The sequence below is a fragment of the Podarcis vaucheri genome, assembly GCF_965113315.1.
Source record: "Podarcis vaucheri genome assembly, chromosome: 3".
Classification (NCBI taxonomy): domain Eukaryota; kingdom Metazoa; phylum Chordata; class Lepidosauria; order Squamata; family Lacertidae; genus Podarcis; species Podarcis vaucheri.
This window is the reverse complement of record NC_138761.1, coordinates 93572953-93581409: the sequence shown is the minus strand read 5'-3', so window position 1 is coordinate 93581409 and position 8457 is coordinate 93572953. Positions and strand designations below refer to the sequence as shown.

Below are 8457 nucleotides of genomic sequence, written 5' to 3'. Positions count from 1 at the left end.
AGATCTATGACTCTCCCACCCCCACAATCCCTTTCTGCTCATCTTAACTTCATACTTCATTTTGTCTGGATGGCACCCACACTTGTTGCAGCAGGCACCATCTTAGAAAATAATTCCTACCTAGGAAATTCCTAGGAAATAAGGGGGTGGAGGAGATACCTCTTCTAAGATGGCACCCACCACCTTCTGTGAGGCCTTTTGGTTCAAAGGGAAAGCGGGGTATTCCAAGGGGGCCACAGGTGAAAATCACATAAATGGGGGGGGGCACGGCACAAGACTAGGGGGCCACAGAAGGAAGTGAGAAGTGAAGAAAACAGAGAAGTGATTGAGAAAAGAAAAAAAGAAAACAGAGAAGTGGAGAAAATAGAAAACAGAGAAGTAGAATGAACATAAGGGGCACAGAGGTGATCTTTGGTTATTTCTCACAGCTTGTTTCTGGTCATCAAGCACAAAGGTCCCATCGATCAAGAAATACTTAAAGTATAATTTTTTATGTAATTGCATTTTGTATAAATTATACAAATTATAAATAAAACATGTTCTATTTGCAAACAAAACATTTGAATAGCTACCTTTCTCCCAGTAGGACAGGGGAGCCACAGGAAGGAAACAAAGTTGGAAGGGGGGGCCACGGTTGGAACAAGATTGAGAAACACTGGCCTAGAGTATCCTCTGCCTTCCGCTTTAGTCCGTATGAGCAACAGGACTATTGCTGCTGAAATATACTCGGAGTCAAGTGTGGATTTCATGCTCTTTATTCAGCTCATAGTGGTGAGGAGGAATGAAAGTTCCCCCAAAATATCTGCTTTATATACATTATTTTCACAATGGGCCGCACGTGGTTGGCTAATTCTGGGATTCTCCTGTAGGCCAATCAGGTTGCGGATTCACTTCCATCTGGAGCTGGATTGGGTGGCTCCTGCGGACCAATCATACTGCTGCATTGTTCCAGGACCAATCAGACTGCTGCATTCTGGACTGATTGTTCTAGGACCAATCAGACTGCTGCATTCTGAATCCTATTGTTCTAGGACCAATCAGACGACTGCCTTTTGGATCCTATTCAACTCAGTACATAACAGCTGCCATGGTAGCTCCATTGCTCTGCCACACCCCACCGGGCTTTGGATCACTCTGCTACTGTACTATGAGTGGGTCTACTTTTACTTGGATTCAACCTACTGTAGCATGTTTGCAGGAACACAAAATTCTCACCGTCAACATCCAAACCCTTTCCACTGACCATTTCCCAAGCTGTTTTTTTAGATGCTAACTTCATTTCGTCCCCAATATAATTTGATTATTGGCATTTCCAGATTTTAGAGGTTGTGTGTGTTTTTTAGGATAGAGCATTTTAAAAATGCTAAAGAGAAGCTTGCCATCCCCACAGCTGCCTTGTGAGATAACATTTTGTACCCAGGTGGTGAGGGGGGAAGGAATCCAAAGATGGGGTCGAGAGTGGATGTCTTCTCCAACATACGAAGGCAAAGAAAAAGGTTATCCTTCCTAGCAGCAAATGAATACCAGGAAGATCACAGAAAGCAAGAATGCGCCTGAGCTGCCACATCTATAATACGGACCAACAAGATTTCTTCCTGCTGGGTGACCCGGCTGCACCACCCATCAAAGAGAATTAGTCTCAAAGGAATAGCTTGCTTATGGATTTATAGACGTTGACAATAATCCTAAATGGATGCTAGAGGAATTGACAAATCTTAGCATTCTTCCTCAGTGCCCGTGCGCCTGGGGGAAACACTGGAGGTCTCAGCATTTTTTAAAGAAGGGAGGAAGTCACTGACAGCTGATAGACAAACAGGTAAGGAAAGCCTAGAGAAGAAGGAGCCATTCACTGATGCAAAATTCTGATGGAAATATTTGAAAGGAATGGCCTAGTCAAGGTAACTGTAGACAGGGGATATATGGTGGCAATGAGTGGACTGACTAGGTGGAAGAAGAATTGTGTTTACAGGTTATTCCCTCTTCTGGTCTACCACATAGCCGTGGGGACCTGATCTGATCTGCCAAATTACCAGTGGATCTCATAGTGCCAGGTTGCTCTGCAATGAAAACTAGCAAAATAGAAAGCTAGTCTGGGTCCTGTGGATTTCTCTTCCTTACTTCCTGTTACTAAATTAAGTTAAATATCTTTACTACAGTTAATATTCAGAAGTGACTGATATGAGCTGCTGCAAAGCTCTTTGCACTGACAACTATGGAACGCTTGGGTGGAAGCACATTGTTGTAAGGACAGATGATGCAGATGATTTCACCACTCCAGAAAGCAGATGTGGGGTTGCAAGTTTGAATGCTGCCCCATCTAAAGCAGCAACGACCTCTCCCTAGAGTCCCTCCAAATGGAAAGCTGGTAGTACATCAGAAAGAAAAGCTAAGATAAAGCCCTACTCTCAACTTTCCAGGAAGTTATTGTTGTTGTTTGGGGAAGTATTGCAATGTGTTGATTCCCACCAGTATCCTGAAATGGCATTGTCCCAAGAGATCTTTGCAGTAGGCCTCTGGTTCCCCACTGAAACTTCCATCATACTGTTGGCCATGCTTGCTGGGGCTGATGGGAACTGCAGTCCAGTAAAATCTGGAAGGCCAAAGGTTCTCCACGCTTGCTCTACAAATCATGTCCTCCCTAAAAGAGGGCACGTGTAGTGGTGAGACCTGGAGACTTACCTCCTGGTTGTGGGTGGGTCTGCTGGATAGACACAACACCCGATTGGTAGGTCCCTCGTTGCTGGGTGTAATCTGGCCAATGGGACGCAGTCTCAATGGATCGAGGGACCTATATAAACCCATGCACATGTCCCAGAGCTTCCTCTTTCCGCTTGTGCATCGGAACACCTGCCCACCTCTCCCTAATTTTAGGGCGTTTTGTGATTGACCTTGCTATGCTGTCGTGTGTCGTCTGTCGTCGGGACAGGGGCACGGCAGGAATTTTCCCCACTTGGCTGATTGGCTGTGGCCATTTGGGTTTCACCTGCCGCATAGCAATTCGTCACAACTTGTAAGGTTGCAGATAGGCACTGGTTCATGTGATAGGGATGGGAGAAAGCTCTCGCCATCCCTATGTGAAGGGTATTCCATTAAAGGAATCCAGGGACTCAACTTGGTTTGGTCAACCCTGAGAGGGGGTTGTGCCCATGCCTGAGCCCAGGGGAGCATCTGGGGAGTGAACAGAGTCTGTTCCCAAGCTTTTCACCTGCCTCAGGTTTTCACCCTTGGCTGACCTATGATAGAGCTCTGGGTCAGGGTTACCTGCAAGGGTGTTGGAAGCTAGTCGAACCAGAGCCTATGCAATCACTCACTTTCTGTAATCAATAAGGTTGTGGCCTGAATTCTGCCAAAAACCAAAACTAAAATTTGAGTCAAATGTGTTTTTATTTAAGGGGGAGGTCTCTGGGTCTGAACACACAATGTGCTTTTTGAATCCTTGAACTGAATGCCTCACAAAAGTTATTGATCTTATTGTTGGAAATGCCAACTGAAGTCCCATAAAGTTGATAGGCAGAGGGGGAAATTGACAAAGGCCTGAAGTGTTTCATAGAACAATCCAAGGTAGCTTGGGTTTTCATTGCAGTTGTGGAATATCTATTGCCACTAAACTAGCCCACAGGTGAGAACCAGGGGATAGGAAGAACTGGCTGCCTAGGGCTAACTAAGTTGGTGACTCCATGTCTTCCTGTAGAACAATTCTCTATCCTCATTCTTTTCCAAGTGGAGCACCCGACCAGTGAGAAGGTCAGTGGATGGAATGCAAGGAGTGTGGCCATAAATGAGGGAAATGACAGAGATTTAGCCCCCTTGTAACGCCACAGTCTTTCCTATCTGCGAAACCTATGAATGACCTACAGGAAACAAAAGTGGTTGCCAGTAAATCAGATGCACCAGCCCACATTCCACCGGCAGGTGTGCAAACCTGTCAAGAAGAATATGGATGAGATAAACAGGGACAACAAAGAACTGGATAGCCTCTGACTTGAGAGCTGATCCGGATAGTTGGTGCAGCAAAGGTCACCTGAGGTTTTTTCCTATCTTGTTGTTTGGCCGTCGAGAAACTAGAACCTCCGAAGGAAAGCAAACGAATTTGAGGAAATCGTTCATTGCACAAGGCAAACACATGATTGCTAATAGTATAGCAGGAAATGAACATCCCCTTTGCACAAAGAAATGTTAACATAAAGAACATACTATTCGTTCTTTAAAATTTGCATCAAAGCTAAAGCAAAACACAAGTCTGCCAATGGTACTCTGTCTTAAAGTCATCAAATTTTCCATTGACTGGAAGCTCTGTTTATCAACCAGAAACCAAAGAACACCTTCCTCTCCCCACTTCTCACATTTTTTTTTAAAAAAGGCTGTAGGCCCTTTTAGGGAAGGAATGCAGAGATTTCCTGCTGATTATAAAAGGTGAGCGATGGAGATGGGGGTACATTAGAAATGATTACAGGAATCCGATATCATTATCTTTTGTACTTCGTCACAACGGCAAAGACGACTACCTGGGGCAAAGCAGACATCTTACCTCCTACATCAGATAATTAGCAAAGACTGTCAGTACAAATTTCAATGCCCTTGTCTCTGAAATCCTCTGCAGCGCGCATATATATATTTACACACACACACACACACACACACACACACACGAATCCAACTCTGTCTTTCGTTAGATTCAGATTTTTAGTACTTTGAAGAAGCAGATAAAACTGTAGCGCAGCTCAGAAAACCTTGAACGCTGCTGCTTTTCAAGTTCATCAGACAACTTCCCCTCCACTGTTATGGGGGTGGGGAGGGAGACCCTATGTTTATATAAAGTTTGGGTTTCAGGCTTACTTTTTCAGATGACGGCAACGTAAGGTGCCTAGACGAAGTGAAGCTTAATCCAGGCAAGACAGAAGCACTTCAAGTAGAATCGAGCTAGGATGCTACCTTGAATAAGAGACTGCATTAGCTACAGTGGAACAAGCCTCTACTGGCACAGTTCCTATCTCTGAACCTGGGGGATAGGAACAGCTGAGGAAGCTTACTCACTACATGGATTTGGTAGTAACCTGAAAGGGAGGGTTCAGCAGGGGTAACAGAATCAAGGAGCTGGAAAGGATCCAATGGGATTGTTCAGCTCACACCTACCTAGAAAGGACATCCAATCCCTTTCTGGCCTGTGCTTTATGTCCCACTGAGTCTATGGTCATAGTCAATTGAACAGCAGTCACCTACAACAAAAAGCCAAAAATCTGTTTCTGTGTACAGCTTTCCTTTTAGCGCTTCTGTTTTGCTCTGTTTAGGCTGCTGTATTATCAATGCCAAGGCCTTTGATGTGTACTGTGATTCTGGCATCTCTCAGAGGATGTTGTCTGTTGGCGTATATAGCAGACAATATAAGTTGTCTGTTGGCAACTTTCGTATATCATTTTGCAATTTTGTCGCGCAGCGGCCCTTTGCGGAGACGCTATTTTAAACCAGTTTGAATCCCATGCCTGCACACACACACACGAAAACAGAATTTGTCAGAGGAAATATAGAAGAGAAAAAAAATCACAGAGGTTTCAGCCTACCATTCACAGCAGAAAAAGAGAGAGAGATGTTTCAACACAAGCCTAATTGCAGTTTTGCGAAGCACTGTTGAGACGTGCTGTGAAGTTTCTTCAGGACACAGATTTTATTATTATCATTATTGTTCTTTTGCATTTTGTTGCTACGGCAACTGCTACTTCATGGTCTAGTTTTGCAGAGGAGGCAGAACACCTGCAGGAGCATTGTGGGGGGGGGATTATTAAGCAGCACTTGCAGGATTGGGCCCCAAATTAAGATGAGAAACTCCCCACAAATCCCCCATAAATGCTATTTCAAAAGGGTTGTGAAAGAGTGAAACTATCTGATGCCCACAAATCCAGTTTCCCTTTTGTATGCATGCTTCCCTCCCCCCTCCCCATGCCATATTAATGCTTTCAAAACCAAGCATAACAAACAAAGTTAAACAGTGCAATGCTATATATGTGTCCTTAGAATTAAATACAGACCCTCCAAGTGTCCCTGTTTTCTAGGGACAGTCTTGGATTTACAGAAGCCATCCTGGTTTCTGATCGGATACCAGAATGTCCCACTTTTCCTTAGGACGTCCCTATTTCCATCTGAGAAATGTTGGAGGGTAGGGAGTTATGTGACCCCCGAGCCAAGGAGATAAGTAACTATAAACCTTTATAAGACATCTGAAGACAGCCCTGTATAGGGAAGTTTGTTTTTTTTAAAAAAAAAATGTTTATTGTTTTTATATATGTTGAAAGCTGCCCAAAGTAGCAACCAAGTCAGTTGGATGAGGTATAATAATAATAATAATAATAGAACAGGATGTCCCCATTTTCATTGGAGAAATGTTGGAGGGTATGTAAGTTCAATAAGGTAACCCAAGTGTATAGAATATTGCAGCCTAAGCAGTCTTTTTCTTTATTTATTGTCAATCCATTGAGGATAACCAATCCATGTACCAGTGAAGCTTAGCAACAAAATGTTGGTGGTGTGAGAACGTTCCAAAGTGTTTCCTTTTAGTCTTTGCTCTTGAACGGAGTCTAAAGGGCTAGTTCAGTTTATAGCTCATTTCCTCCCCCATTCATCTCGGTGTCAGGGTGCACAGACTGAGAATGTTTTGTGTCTCGGCAGTAAGTCAGATCACTTAGCTGCAAGCAGGTAGGAGCACACCAGTTGCCCTTCTTATCTGATGTTGATGCCTGAACAAGTTCTTACTATTTTAAACAGCTGCTTCATCCCTTGTGGTGGTAAGATTCACGATTGTGGGGTACTCTGACGTCAACTTCAGCTATTATATTTCCTGGGTGCCTTTATAGATGGATAGATAACTTTAGCTTTTACATTTCACATGTACCTGAAATTATCTCCTCCCCCGTTTAAATTATACCAGATAAGACATGCCGTGGTAGATCAGGCCCCACCTATTTTAAGAGCAGTCCTTTTGCAATCTAGGCAATGGGAAACTTTAAATAGGCAATGTAAGAATAAAATGCATTAAAATGTTTACAGCCACTGCTGGTTAGATTGGAAAGCATTGTATACATGACATTAAGTCACAATCCACATATGTCCTGCATCTATTCTGTCATTTCTTAGGAAATACTGCATTTTGATGTGCTTCTCCCCAAACTAGCTTTAATCCATACTGAGATTTCCACTTTCCTCTGGAACTGACATCCCCTGTTCACTCATTTTTTATCAGACGACCTTGTTGACAAATCGTTGCAGTCCTGGTTGATATCTGAAAGTAATTCAAATACTTCAAATCTTAAATGTAACTCTGGCACATGAAACTGGTTTTGCCCAAAAACAGCTTAGGTCAAATAGTTTAGCAATATGATGCCTAAACTATATTGCCCCTCCCCCCTAAAAAAAACCCCATAGCACAAAAAAGTTGATTGAACAAATTCACTTTGAAAAATTCTCCTCAAAATTCTCTGTGTCATACTCTGTTGTCAGAGATTTCCCAGATATCGCTACATACTTGAAGATTTGAAGAATACTTAATATCCACATCTGACATGCACTGGTATTTAATTTCAAAGCACAGCTGTGTTTGGGTTTGTGTATTCTTTCAGGAAATGCAGATATCATGCAAATTTCATTGAAATACAAACCACAACAAATTTCTCCCCCACCTCTGCCCTATGCACTGCCCTAGAACTGGGATTCTTTTATTTAAAACAATGACACTGACATTGCAGGATGGGATGAACTCCCATTGCTCTGCCCCAGTTTCTGCCAACCTAGCAGTTCGAAAGCATGCCAGTGCAAGTAGATAAATAGGCACCGCTGTGGTGGGAAGGTAAAAGGCAATTCCGTGCACTCTGGCATCTGTCATGGTGTTCCATTGTGCCAGAGGCAGTTTAGTCATGCTGGCCACATAACCCAGAAAGCTGTCCATGGACAAACGGCAGCTCCCTGGGCCTGAAGTGAGATGGGCGCCGCAACCCCATAGTCGCCTTTCACTGGACTTAACTGTCATGGGGTCCTTTACCTTTTTTACCTATGCATGTCTACTCAGAAGTATGTCAAGTTCTCATTTTGTATTTTTATGTTGTGAACCACTCTGTAATCTCCAGATGCAGGGCAGTATGCAAATTTAATAAATAAACAGATAAACAGGGCATCCTCAGACTGATGCCATTTTGAGGTGGGATTCAACCACATACCAACAAATTCAGGTTGCCTGATTTATAGTTGACTGGCAGTTCTCGTGAAGCAAACGTGCTTTCCCAAAAGATCGGACTTTTTGCAATAATGAAATGTGATGGGCAATTGCACTGGAAAGTATGGGCTATTACAGTAGTACCTCGGGTTACATATGCTTCAGGTTACACACTCCACTAAGCCAGAAATAGTGCTTCAGGTTAAGAACTTTGCTTCAGGGTAAGAACAGAAATTGGGCTCCGGCAGTGCGGCGGCAGC

General features: G+C 43.4%; 1 long non-coding RNA gene across 1 annotated transcript in view; it reads right to left on the bottom strand.

Annotated features, from left to right (window-relative positions):
- Positions 1-6741: 6741 nt before the first annotated feature.
- LOC309529978 overlaps positions 6742-8457 on the bottom strand; it is a 62910-nt gene continuing 61194 nt past the window's right edge. The window contains exon 3 of the long non-coding RNA XR_014218576.1: positions 6742-6837. This is a non-coding gene — a long non-coding RNA (uncharacterized lncRNA). The remainder of the gene's footprint in view (positions 6838-8457) is intronic.